The following is a 14,207-nucleotide window of genomic DNA, read 5'->3' on the forward strand; positions in this document are numbered from 1 at the left end:
ACTCTCTCCTTACATCTGTTCTGCTGTGTCCCAGTGCGCACTGTGTTCCAAGGCTCTTTGTGTTCCACAATGTGACAGGGTTCCAATGGGCTCTCTACTCTATAGTATGTCTATACAGGGTATCTCTCTCTGTTTCTCTGCTGTTCTGATATGCAGCTCTATGAATAGAACAATACACTCCTTCAGCCTCCTAATGTTAAAGAGGCCGCAGTAACACACACACACACAGTCACACACATAGTCACACACACTGTCGTCATTCTACATTCATATTTTAAGTGTGTGGTTAGTCGTATTCTGAGAATGCGGGTGTGTGTGCCAGGCAGAAGTAAATGGTGAACAGAACAGAGCAGAACAGAACAGAGCAGAGCAGAGCAGAGCAGAACAGAGAATAGAATAGCAGAACAGAACAGAGCAGAACAGAGCACAACAGAGCAGAACAGAGCAGAACAGAACAGAACACAGCAGAACAGAGCAGAGCAGAACAGAGCAGAGCAGAACAGAGCAGAGCAGAACAGAGCAGAGCAGAACAGAGCAGAACAGAGAATAGAATAGCAGAGCAGAACAGAACAGAGCAGAGCAGAACAGAACAGAGCAGAGCAGAGCAGAACAGAGCAGAACAGAACAGAGCAGAGCAGAGCAGAGAATAGCAGAACAGAACAGAGCAGAACAGAGCAGAGAATAGAATAGCAGAACAGAACAGAACAGAGCAGAACAGAGCAGAACAGAGCAGAGAATAGAATAGCAGAACAGAGCAGAGCAGAGCAGAGCAGAGCAGAGCAGAGAATAGAATAGCAGAGCAGAGCAGAGCAGAGCAGAGCAGAGCAGAGCAGAACAGAGCAGAGCAGAGCAGGGTAGAATCTTGTGACCTGACCAATTCAGAGTTCACCACTTCCTGTCGTCCCCCCGGTCATAAGAGCTGTACTATGACAAGGGTTATTAACTCCTCTCTCTCTGTGTCTATTTCTGTTCGCCCCTCCTCAGTCTAGCCATCTCAACCACTATCAATGTATGCACTGTTTTATGTCATGTGTGTGTATGTGGACACCAGTGATGCTTATTGCTTCATACTGGAAATCAATCCCACCTCCTCTTGTCATGTGATGAAGCCCTATATTTCACACCACCATGTGTTATTACCATGTGTTATTACTATGTGTTATTACTATGTGTTATTACCATGCGTTATTACCATGCGTTGTTACTATGTGTTATTACCATGTGTTATTACCATGTGTTATTACCATGTGTTATTACCATGTGTTATTACTATGTGTTATTACTATGCGTTATTACTATGTGTTATTACCATGCGTTATTACCATGCGTTGTTACTATGCGTTATTACCATGTGTTATTACCATGTGTTATTACTATGTGTTATTACTATGTGTTATTACTATGTGTTATTACTATGCGTTATTACTATGTGTTGTTACCATGTGTTATTACTATGTGTTATTACTATGTGTTATTACCATGCGTTATTACCATGCGTTGTTACTATGTGTTATTACCATGTGTTATTACTATGTGTTATTACTATGTGTTATTACTATGTGTTATTACTATGTGTTATTACTATGTGTTATTACTATGTGTTATTACTATGTGTTATTACTATGTGTTATTACTATGTGTTATTACTATGTGTTATTACTATGTGTTATTACTATGTGTTATTACTATGCGTTATTACTATGCGTTATTACCATGCGTTATTACCATGCGTTGTTACCATGCGTTGTTACCATGCGTTGTTACCATGCGTTGTTACCATGCGTTGTTACCATGCGTTGTTACCATGCGTTATCACCATGTGTTATCACCGTGTGTTATTACTGTGTGTTATTACTGTGTGTTATTACCGTGTGTTATTACCGTGTGTTATTACCGTGTGTTATTACCGTGTGCTATTACCGTGTGCTATTACCGTGTGCTATTACCGTGCGCTATTACCGTGCGCTATTACCGTGCGCTATTACCGTGCGTTATTACCGTGCGTTATTACCGTGCGCTAATACCGTGCGGTATTACCGTGCGTTATTATTACCGTGCGTTATTATTACCGTGCGTTATTACCGTGCGTTATTACCGTGCGTTATTACCGTGCGTTTCTACCATGTGTTATTTTCATGCATTATTTCTACCTTTAGATTTTGTGGCATAGAGAAAGTTAAGGTATCAGACAGGGGAGGTGATATTAATAATGTTCTGAGTAAAAGATAATGTTTTGGGATTTTCACCCTCCAGACATTATTTCCTAAAGGTCTTAATGATGAAATGCCTATGTATGTTATGTTGTGAATTTGAACATGAATTATGCCCCTATTTAAGATTACTCTGATGTTTTTCGTACGATGTACCCAATGATTAATGAAAACTTGCTATGTCCTCATTGTGGTTTTACAGACGTGTTTAATATGTCTTATTTACACACTTTATTTGAATATTTATGAAATGCATATTGTTATATTTGGTAGAACTTATTTGTTTTTCCTTCACCTCCAACCCCTTTCGATGTGTGGAACGGATGTGGGTGTGGCTAGGTCTACATAAGGGTTCTAATTTTAAGAAATTTACAAAAGCTCTGACGAAGGCCGTGAGCCCGATAAGTAAAGCTCTGACGAAGGCCGTGAGGCCGATACGTAAAGCTCTGACGAAGGCCGCGAGGCCGATACGTAAAGCTCTGACGAAGGCCGCGAGGCCGATACGTAAAGCTCTGACGAAGGCCGCGAGGCCGATAGGTAAAGCTCTGACGAAGGCCGCGAGGCCGATACGTAAAGCTCTGACGAAGGCCGTGAGGCCGATAGGTAAAGCTCTGACGAAGGCCGTGAGGCCGATACGTAAAGCTCTGACGAAGGCCAAGGGGCCGATACGTAAAGCTCTGACGAAGCCCGTGAGGCCGATAGGTAAAGCTCTGACGAAGGCCGTGAGGCCGATACGTAAAGCTCTGACGAAGGCCGTGAGGCCGATACGTAAAGCCCTGACGAAGGCCGTGAGGCCGATAGGTAAAGCTCTGACGAAGGCCGTGAGGCCGATAGGTAAAGCTCTGACGAAGGCCGCGAGGCCGATACGTAAAGCCCTGACGAAGGCCGTGAGGCCGATACGTAAAGCTCTGACGAAGGCCGTGAGGCCGATACGTAAAGCTCTGACGAAGGCCGTGAGGCCAATACGTAAAGCTTATTAAAGATCAGTGATATTATCAAGAGCAGTGTGCGGTTTCCTTTGTCCTTCATCTTGTTCAACTGTTGCCATGCACCAGCAAAAAGATTTCTCAGATCTGCGAGTGCCTTTTGAATTTTGAATTTTCATGCATTATTACCATGTGTTATTATCATGCGTTATTATCATGCGTTATTATCATGCATTATTACCATGTGTTATTATCATGTGTTATTATCATGTGTTATTACCATGTGTTATTATTATGCGTTATTACCATGTGTTATTACCATGCGTTATTACCATGCGTTATTACCATGCGTTATTACCATGCGTTATTACCATGCGTTATTACCATGTGTTATTATCATGTGTTAACATCATGTGTTAATACCATGTGTTATTACCATGTGTTATTGTCATGTGTTATTGTCATGTGTTATTATCATGTGTTATTACCGTGCGTTATTACCATGTGTTATTATCATGTGTTATTATTATGCGTTTGTACCATGTGTTATTATCATGTGTTATTATTATGTGTTTGTACCATGTGTTATTATCATGTGTTATTATCATGTGTTATTATTATGCGTTTGTACCATGTGTTATGGCTTGTCATGTCTTGTGCTGTTAGTGGATGTTTCCTGGATCAGTATCTAACTAACCTCTCTGTCCCTTCCCCTACCCTCTGTCTCTAACTCTCTTTTCCCTGCCTCTCTCTCTCCCCCCGCCTCTATCTCTCCCCCTACCCTCTCTCTATCTCCTCCCCCTTCTCCCCGCTCTCTCTCTCACTCCCCCCACCCCAACCCTCCAGTCTGCCAGTATCCGTGAGGAGCGTGGGGATGAGGTGGAGGTGGAGCTAACAGACAGCCAGAGGAAGCTGACCCTGTCCAGAGAGGAGGTCCAGAGGATGAATCCTCCAAGGTTCAGTAAGGTGGAGGACATGGCTGACCTCACCTGTCTCAACGAGGCCTCCGTCCTACACAACCTCAGAGAGAGATACTACTCTGGCTTGATATACGTCAGTGTACATTACACACACACACACACACACACACACACACACACACACACACACACACACACACACACACACACACACACACACACACACACACACACAGGACACAATAATACATAAACTCAAACTTGCACAGCACACAAGGGAGAAGTGAAAGTCAAAACTGATGTGTGTATGTAGAGTATAGACAGTTGAAGTCGGAAGTTTACATCCACTTAGGTTGGTGTCATTAAAACTCGTTTGTCAACCACTCCACACATTTCTTGTTAACAAACTATAGTTTTGGCAAGTTGGTTAGGACATCTACTTTGTGTATGACACAAGTATTTTTTCCAACAATTGTTTACAGACAGATTATTTCACTTATAATTAATTCACTGTATCACAATTCCAGTGGGTCAGAAGTTTACATACACTAAGTTGACTGTGCCTTTAAACAGCTTGGAAAATTCCAGAAAATTATGTCATTGCTTTAGAAGCTTCTGATAGGCTAATTGACATCATTTGAGTTAATTGGATGTGTACCTGGGGATGTATTTCAAGGCCTACCTTCACACTCAGTGCCTCTTTGCTTGACATCGTGGGAAAATCAAAATAAATCAGCTAAGACCTCAGAAAAAACATTGTAGACCTCCACAAGTCTGGTTCATCCTTGGGAGCAATTTCCAAACGCCTGAAGGTACCACGTTCATCTGTACAAACAATACTATGCAAGTAAAAACACCATGGGACCACGCAGTCGTCATACCGCTCAGGAAGGAGATGTTTTCTGTCTCCTAGAGATGAACGTACTTTGGTGCAAAAAGTGCAAATCAATCCCAGAACTACAGCAAAGGACCTTGTGAAGATGCTGGAGGAAACAGGTACAACAGTATTTATATCCACAGTAAACCCAGTCCTATATTGACATAACCTGAAAAGCCGCTCAGGGAAGAAGCCACTGCTCCAAAACCGCCATTAAAAAGCCAGACTACGGTTTGCAACTGCACATGGGGACAAAGATCGTACTTTTTGGAGAAATGTCCTCTGTTCTGATGAAACAAAAATAGAACTGTTTGGCCATAATGACCATCCTTATGTTTGGAGGAAAAAGGAGGACGCTTGCAAGCGAAAGAACACCATCCCAACCGTGGAGCACGGGGGTAGCAGCATCATGTTGTGGGGGTGCAATGCTGCAGGTGCAGTTCACAAAATAGATGGCATCATGAGGGATGAAAATTATGTGGATATATTGAAGCAACATCTCAAGACATCAGTCAGAAAGTTAAAGCTTGGTCGCAAATGGGTCTTCCAAATGGACAATGACCCCAAACAAACTTCCAAAGTTGTGGCAAAATGGCTTAAGGACAACAAAGTCAAGGAATTGGAGTGGCCATCACAAAGCCCTGACCTCAATCCTATAGAAAATTTGTTGGGATTACTGAAAAAGTGTGTGTGAGCAAGGAGGTCTACAAACCTGACTCAGTTACACCAGCTCTGTCAGGAGGAATGGACAAAAATTCACCCAACTTATTGTGGGAAGCTTGTGACCCAAGTTAAACACTTTAAAGGCAATGCTACCAAATACTAATTGAGTGTATGTAAACTTCTGACCAACTGGGAATGTGATGAAAGAAATAAAAGCTGAAATAAATGTGTCTCTCTACTATTATTGTGACATTTCACATTCATAAAATAAAGTGCTGATCCTAACTGACTGAAGACAGGGACATTTTTACTAGGATTAAATGTCAGGAATTGTGAAAAACGGTGTTTAAATGTATTTGGCTAAGGTGTATGTCAACTTCCGACTTCAACTGTATAAGCACAAGATAAACACGTCACACCGTGTGTGTGTGTGTGTGTGTGTGTGTGTGTGTGTGTGTGTGTGTGTCTGAAAACAAAAGTCCCCACAAGAATAGTAAACAAATGAACATTTGACCAACTGGGGACATTTTGTTAGTCCCTACAAGGTCAAATGCTATTTCTAGGGGGTTCAGGGTTAAGGTTAGAAATAGTGTTAGGGTTAGAATTAGGTTTAGTGTTAGGAGCTAGGGTTAGTTTATGGGTAAGGGTTAGGAACTAGGGTTAGTTTATGGGTTAGGGTTAGTTTATGGGTAAGGGTTAGGAACTAGGGTTAGTTTATGGGTAAGGGTTAGGAGCTAGGGTTAGTTTATGGGTTAGGGTTGGGAGCTAGGGTTAGTTTATGGGTAAGGGTTAGGAGCTAGGGTTAGTTTATGGGTTAGGGTTAGGAACTAGGGTTAGTTTATGGGTAAGGGTTAGGAGCTAGGGTTAGTTTATGGGTTAGGGTTAGTTTATGGGTAAGGGTTAGGAGCTAGGGTTAGTTTATGGGTAAGGGTTAGGAGCTAGGGTTAGTTCATGGGTAAGGGTTAGGAGCTAGGGTTAGTTTATGGGTAAGGGTTAGGAGCTAAGGTTAGTTTATGGGTTAGGGTTAGGAGCTAGGGTTAGTTTATGGGTAAGGGTTAGGAGCTAGGGTTAGTTTATGGGTTAGGGTTAGGAGCTAGGGTTAGTTTATGGGTTAGGGTTAGGAGCTAGGGTTAGTTATGGGTAAGGGTTAGGAGCTAGGGTTAGTTTATGGGTAAGGGTTAGGAGCTAGGGTTAGTTTGTGGGTTAGGGTTAGGAGCTAGGGTTAGTTTATGGGTTAGGGTTAGGAGCTAGGGTTAGTTTATGGGTAAGGGTTAGGAGCTAGGGTTAGTTCATGGGTAAGGGTTAGGAGCTAGGGTTAGTTTATGGGTAAGGGTTAGGAGCTAGGGTTAGTTTATGGGTAAGGGTTAGGAGCTAGGTTTAGTTTATGGGTTAGGGTTAGTTTATTGGTAAGGGTTAGGAGCTAGGGTTAGTTCATGGGTAAGGGTTAGGAGCTAGGGTTAGTTTATGGGTTAGGGTTAGTTTATTGGTAAGGGTTAGGAGCTAGGGTTAGTTCATGGGTAAGGGTTAGGAGCTAGGGTTAGTTTATGGGTTATGGTTAGGAGCTAGGGTTAGTTTATGGGTAAGGGTTAGGAGCTAGGGTTAGTTTATGGGTAAGGGTTAGGAACTAGGGTTAGTTTATGGGTTAGGGTTAGTTTATGGGTAAGGGTTAGGAACTAGGGTTAGTTTATGGGTAAGGGTTAGGAGCTAGGGTTAGTTTATGGGTAAGGGTTGGGAGCTAGGGTTAGTTTATGGGTAAGGGTTAGGAGCTAGGGTTAGTTTATGGGTTAGGGTTAGGAACTAGGGTTAGTTTATGGGTAAGGGTTAGGAGCTAAGGTTAGTTTATGGGTTAGGGTTAGGAGCTAGGGTTAGTTTATGGGTAAGGGTTAGGAGCTAGGGTTAGTTTATGGGTTAGGGTTAGGAGCTAGGGTTAGTTTATGGGTTAGGGTTAGGAGCTAGGGTTAGTTTATGGGTAAGAGTTAGGAGCTAGGGTTAGTTTATGGGTAAGGGTTAGGAGCTAGGGTTAGTTTGTGGGTTAGGGTTAGGAGCTAGGGTTAGTTTATGGGTTAGGGTTAGGAGCTAGGGTTAGTTTATGGGTAAGGGTTAGGAGCTAGGGTTAGTTCATGGGTAAGGGTTAGGAGCTAGGGTTAGTTTATGGGTAAGGGTTAGGAGCTAGGGTTAGTTCATGGGTAAGGGTTAGGAGCTAGGGTTAGTTCATGGGTAAGGGTTAGGAGCTAGGTTTAGTTTATGGGTTAGGGTTAGTTTATTGGTAAGGGTTAGGAGCTAGGGATAGTTTATGGGTAAGGGTTAGGAGCTAGGGTTAGTTTATGGGTTAGGGTTAGTTTATTGGTAAGGGTTAGGAGCTAGGGTTAGTTCATGGGTAAGGGTTAGGAGCTAGGGTTAGTTTATGGGTTATGGTTAGGAGCTAGGGTTAGTTTATGGGTAAGGGTTAGGAGCTAGGGTTAGTTTATGGGTAAGGGTTAGGAACTAGGGTTAGTTTATGGGTTAGGGTTAGTTTATGGGTAAGGGTTAGGAACTAGGGTTAGTTTATGGGTAAGGGTTAGGAGCTAGGGTTAGTTTATGGGTAAGGGTTGGGAGCTAGGGTTAGTTTATGGGTAAGGGTTAGGAGCTAGGGTTAGTTTATGGGTTAGGGTTAGGAACTAGGGTTAGTTTATGGGTAAGGGTTAGGAGCTAGGGTTAGTTTATGGGTTAGGGTTAGTTTATGGGTAAGGGTTAGGAGCTAGGGTTAGTTTATGGGTAAGGGTTAGGAGCTAGGGTTAGTTCATGGGTAAGGGTTAGGAGCTAGGGTTAGTTTATGGGTAAGGGTTAGGAGCTAAGGTTAGTTTATGGGTTAGGGTTAGGAGCTAGGGTTAGTTTATGGGTAAGGGTTAGGAGCTAGGGTTAGTTTATGGGTTAGGGTTAGGAGCTAGGGTTAGTTTATGGGTTAGGGTTAGGAGCTAGGGTTAGTTTATGGGTAAGGGTTAGGAGCTAGGGTTAGTTTATGGGTAAGGGTTGGGAGCTAGGGTTAGTTTATGGGTAAGGGTTAGGAGCTAGGGTTAGTTTATGGGTTAGGGTTAGGAACTAGGGTTAGTTTATGGGTAAGGGTTAGGAGCTAAGGTTAGTTTATGGGTTAGGGTTAGTTTATGGGTAAGGGTTAGGAGCTAGGGTTAGTTTATGGGTAAGGGTTAGGAGCTAGGGTTAGTTCATGGGTAAGGGTTAGGAGCTAGGGTTAGTTTATGGGTAAGGGTTAGGAGCTAGGGTTAGTTTATGGGTTAGGGTTAGTTTATGGGTTAGGGTTAGGAGCTAGGGTTAGTTTATGGGTTAGGGTTAGGAGCTAGGGTTAGTTTATGGGTAAGGGTTAGGAGCTAGGGTTAGTTTATGGGTAAGGGTTAGGAGCTAGGGTTAGTTTGTGGGTTAGGGTTAGGAGCTAGGGTTAGTTTATGGGTTAGGGTTAGGAGCTAGGGTTAGTTTATGGGTAAGGGTTAGGAGCTAGGGTTAGTTCATGGGTAAGGGTTAGGAGCTAGGGTTAGTTTATGGGTAAGGGTTAGGAGCTAGGGTTAGTTCATGGGTAAGGGTTAGGAGCTAGGGTTAGTTTATGGGTAAGGGTTAGGAGCTAGGTTTAGTTTATGGGTTAGGGTTAGTTTATTGGTAAGGGTTGGGAGCTAGGGTTAGTTCATGGGTAAGGGTTAGGAGCTAGGGTTAGTTTATGGGTTAGGGTTAGGAGCTAGGGTTAGTTCATGGGTAAGGGTTAGGAGCTAGGGTTAGTTTATGGGTAAGGGTTAGGAGCTAGGGTTAGTTCATGGGTAAGGGTTAGGAGCTAGGGTTAGTTTATGGGTAAGGGTTAGGAGCTAGGTTTAGTTTATGGGTTAGGGTTAGTTTATTGGTAAGGGTTAGGAGCTAGGGTTAGTTCATGGGTAAGGGTTAGGAGCTAGGGTTAAGGTTATGTTTAGGGTTAGGGATTATGGAAAATTGGATTTTGAATGGGACTGAATTGTGTGTCCCCACGAGGTTAGTTGTACAAGACTGTGTGTGTGTGTGTGTGTGTGTGTGTGTGTGTGTGTGGGGGGGGGGGGGGGGGGTTACTCTGTAGAGAGAACTGTGACATCAGTGTAACTGATATAAGAGGAGGGGTTGTGTTACATCACAGACGTTTATATAAGAGAGAGAAGGACGGAGGAGAAAGGAGAGCTGCATCTACTGTTTCGTGACTATGAACCACGAAGGGAGGGATGAGAGAGATAGAAAGAGGAAGAGAAATGGATAGAAAGAAAGAAAGAAAGAAAGAAAGAAAGAAAGAAAGAGAGAAAGAGAGAAAGAAAGAGAGAAAGAAAGAAAGAGAGAAAGAGAGAAAGAAAGAGAGAAAGAAAGAAAGATAAGTGTTGCGGTACTTTGATATGAAGAATGTGTCAGAAAGAGTTAGAATGTGACATAGTGAATGACACTTTGTATTGTATATCTATGTTGAGGAATTTGAAGGCTGTTTATGTTTATCTAATCTGCTTTAGAGAAAGAGGGAGAGAAAATGAGGGATTTTGGTGGACAAGGCAGTATACTGACCCTCATATTTCAGTCCACCACACACACACACACACACACACACACACACACACACACACACACACACACACACACACACACACACATACTGTATGTGTGGATTATCAGGGGAGGGTGTGAGAGGAGGTGGATGGGTAGGGGTGACCAGTACCTTTACACTGTTGCCTGCATATTTCATTCATAAATCTGTGTTGTAGCACTAGCTGGTTGATTGATTATCCTGACAGCTATCTTTCTTTTTCATTACAAATCCTCCTTACACATTCCACCTGACCCTACTCATACTGTAGGTTAATGTGTCCTACTCATACTGTAGGTTAATGTGTCCTACTCATACTGTAGGTTAATGTGTCCTACTCATACTGTAGGTTAATGTGTCCTACTCATACTGTAGGTTAATGTGTCCTACTCATACTGTAGGTTAATGTGTCCTACTCATACTGTAGGTTAATGTGTCCTACTCATACTGTAGGTTAATGTGTCCTACTCATACTGTAGGTTAATGTGTCCTACTTCATACTGTAGGTTAATGTGTCCTACTCATACTGTAGGTTAATATGTCCTACTCATACTGTAGGTTAATGTGTCCTACTCATACTGTAGGTTAATATGTCCTACTCATACTGTAGGTTAATGTGTCCTACTCATACTGTAGGTTAATGTGTCCTACTCATACTGTAGGTTAATGTGTCCTACTCATACTGTAGGTTAATGTGTCCTACTCATACTGTAGGTTAATGTGTCCTACTCATACTGTAGGTTAATGTGTCCTACTCATACTGTAGGTTAATGTGTCCTACTCATACTGTAGGTTAATGTGTCCTACTCATATGTAGGTTAATGTGTCCTACTCATACTGTAGGTTAATGTGTCCTACTCATACTGTAGGTTAATGTGTCCTACTCATACTGTAGGTTAATGTGTCCTACTCATACTGTAGGTTAATGTGTCCTACTCATACTGTAGGTTAATGTGTCCTACTCATACTGTAGGTTAATGTGTCCTACTCATACTGTAGGTTAATGGGCCCTACTCATACTGTAGGTTAATGTGTCCTACTCATACTGTAGGTTAATGTGTCCTACTCATACTGTAGGTTAATGTGTCCTACTCATACTGTAGGTTAATGGGTCCTACTCATACTGTAGGTTAATATGTCCTACTCATACTGTAGGTTAATGTGTCCTACTCATACTGTAGGTTAATGTGTCCTACTCATACTGTAGGTTAATGTGTCCTACTCATACTGTAGGTTAATATGTCCTACTCATACTGTAGGTTAATGTGTCCTACTTATACTGTAGGTTTATTCATACTGTAGGTTAATGTGTCCTACTCATACTGTAGGTTAATGTGTCCTACTCATACTGTAGGTTAATGTGTCCTACTCATACTGTAGGTTAATGGGTCCTACTCATACTGTAGGTTAATGTGTCCTACTCATACTGTAGGTTCATATGTCCTACTCATACTGTAGGTTCATATGTCCTACTCATACTGTAGGTTAATGGGTCCTACTCATACTGTAGGTTAATATGTCCTACTCATACTGTAGGTTAATATGTCCTACTCATACTGTAGGTTAATGTGTCCTACTCATACTGTAGGTTCATGTGTCCTACTCATACTGTAGGTTAATGTGTCCTACTTATACTGTAGGTTTACTCATACTGTAGGTTAATGTGTCCTACTCATACTGTAGGTTAATGTGTCCTACTCATACTGTAGGTTAATGTGTCCTACTCATACTGTAGGTTAATGTGTCCTACTCATACTGTAGGTTAATGGGTCCTACTCATACTGTAGGTTAATGGGTCCTACTCATACTGTAGGTTAATGTTCTACTCATACTGTAGGTTAATATGTCCTACTCATACTGTAGGTTAATATGTCCTACTCATACTGTAGGTTAATGTGTCCTACTCATACTGTAGGTTAATGTGTCCTACTCATACTGTAGGTTAATGTGTCCTACTCATACTGTAGGTTAATGTGTCCTACTCATACTGTAGGTTAATATGTCCTACTCATACTGTAGGTTAATGGGCCTTACTCATACTGTAGGTTAATATGTCCTATTCATACTGTAGGTGTCACGTCCTGACCATTGTAAGAGGTCATTTGCCTTAGTGGAGTTGTCAGGGCGTGACAGGTGGTTGTTTTGGGTGGTTTGGGTGTTTTTGGAGTTTTCTGTTTCTAGGTGGGATCGTGCTAGTATTCTATTTCTATGTTTCGTTTTCCATGTTTTGGCCGGGTATGGTTTCCAATCAGAGGCAGGTGTCTTTCGTTGTCTCTGATTGGAAGCCATATTTAAGCAGCCTGTTTTCCTTTGTGATTTGTGGGTAGTTGTTTTCTGTTTTGTTTCTTGTAACCTGACGGAACTGTTGACGGTCGTTTTTGTTGTTTTGATTTAGTGTTTCATTAAAGTAAAATATTAGCACTTTACACGCCGTGCCTTGGTCCCCTTCAACGACCCCTATGACAGAACCACCCACCGTAAAAGGACCAAGCAGCATGAGAGAAGGTACCTGGAGTCGTGGACGTGGGAAGAAATCCTGGATGGGAAGGGACCCTGAAGCCAGGCTGGGGAGTATCGTCGCCCGAAGGAGGAATTAGAAGAAGCCAAGAGGGAGTGACGATATTATGAGGCGCTGTATCCTCCAGGAGGGAAGGCGGAGAGGCAGCCCCCAAAAATTTGAGGAGTTTGTCGAGGTCAGGGGGGAGCCCTGACCTAACTTCCCGGGCGTATCGGAGAGAGCCATGGAGTAAACCGGAGCCAGTCAGGGAGTCAAGCGCGGAGCTCGACGCTAGATTCCGGAGAGAGGTACTGGCGGAAAGGGCACTGCGGAGCGGGCGTGCAGAGGGGCGAGCAATGCAGTATGGTGTGATGCGCACTATGTCGCCCATACGCACTCACAGTCCGGTGCGGTCGGTACAAGCTCCTCAACGTTGCCGTGCGAGAGTTGGCCAGCAGCCAGGAAGAAGTGTGCCGGCTCAACGTATCTGGCCTCCAGTGCGGCTCCTCGGCCCAGGATATCCTACGCCTGCTCCACGCATGGTACCCCGCATTCCCCAGCACAGCCCAGTTCGTCCTGTGCCAGCGCTCCGCCCTTGCCGGGCTATAATCAACATCGAGCCAGGACGGGTTGTGCCAGCCCTAAGCGCCAGACCTCCAGTGCGCCTCCAAGGCCCAGTGTACCCTGTGCCTGCTCCGCGCAGTCTCCCTCCAGTGCGCCTCCAGAATCCAGGAAGTCCTGTGCCTGCTTCCCACACTCACCCTCCAGTTCGCCTCAATAGCCCAGTAAGGCCGGTGCCTGCTTTGAGCACTCGGTCCTCAGTGCGTCTCCCCAGTCCGGTGAGACCGGTTCCAGCTCCCCGTAGGAAGCCTCCAGTGATAATCAATGGTCCGAAGCCTCCAGTGATAATCCATGGCACGAAGCCTCCAGTGATGATCCATGGCCCGGAGCCTGTAGTGATAATCCATGGCACGAAGCCTCCAGTGATGATCCATGGCCCGGAGCCTGTAGGGATGATCCATGGCCCGGAGCCTGTAGGGATGATCCATGGCACGGAGCCTCCAGTGATGATCCATGGCCCGGAGCTTGTAGGGATGATCCATGGCACGAAGCCTCCAGTGATAATCCATGACCCGGAGCCTCCAGTGATGATCCATGGCACAAAGCCTCCAGTGATGATCCATGGCGCAGAACCAGTAGCGATGATCCATGGCACGGAGCGTGCAGCGAAGGTCCCCTGGCCGGAACCTACAGAGACGCTCCGCTGCCCGGAGCTTCCAGCGACGCTCCTCAGCCCGGAGCCTCCAGCGACGCTCCTCAGCCCGGGGCCTCCAGTGACGCCTCTCAGCCCGGGGCCTCCAGCGACGCCTCTCAGCCCGGGGCCTCCAGCGACGCCTCTCAGCCCGGGGCCTCCAGCGACGCCTCTCAGCCCGGGGCCTCCAGCGACGCCTCCCAGTCCGGAACCTCCAGCGACGCCTCCCAGTCCGGAACCGTCAGTGGAGGTCTGCAGCCCAGGGCCTTCAGCGGCGGTTGGCGTTCCG

General features: G+C 44.4%; 1 pseudogene; it reads left to right on the plus strand.

Annotated features, from left to right (window-relative positions):
• The window catches only part of LOC115176447 (myosin-10-like), a 58,081-nt pseudogene that overhangs the window by 4,603 nt on the left and 39,271 nt on the right, over positions 1-14,207 (plus strand).

The sequence above is a fragment of the Salmo trutta genome, chromosome 37, assembly GCF_901001165.1.
Source record: "Salmo trutta chromosome 37, fSalTru1.1, whole genome shotgun sequence".
NCBI classification, from domain to species: domain Eukaryota; kingdom Metazoa; phylum Chordata; class Actinopteri; order Salmoniformes; family Salmonidae; genus Salmo; species Salmo trutta.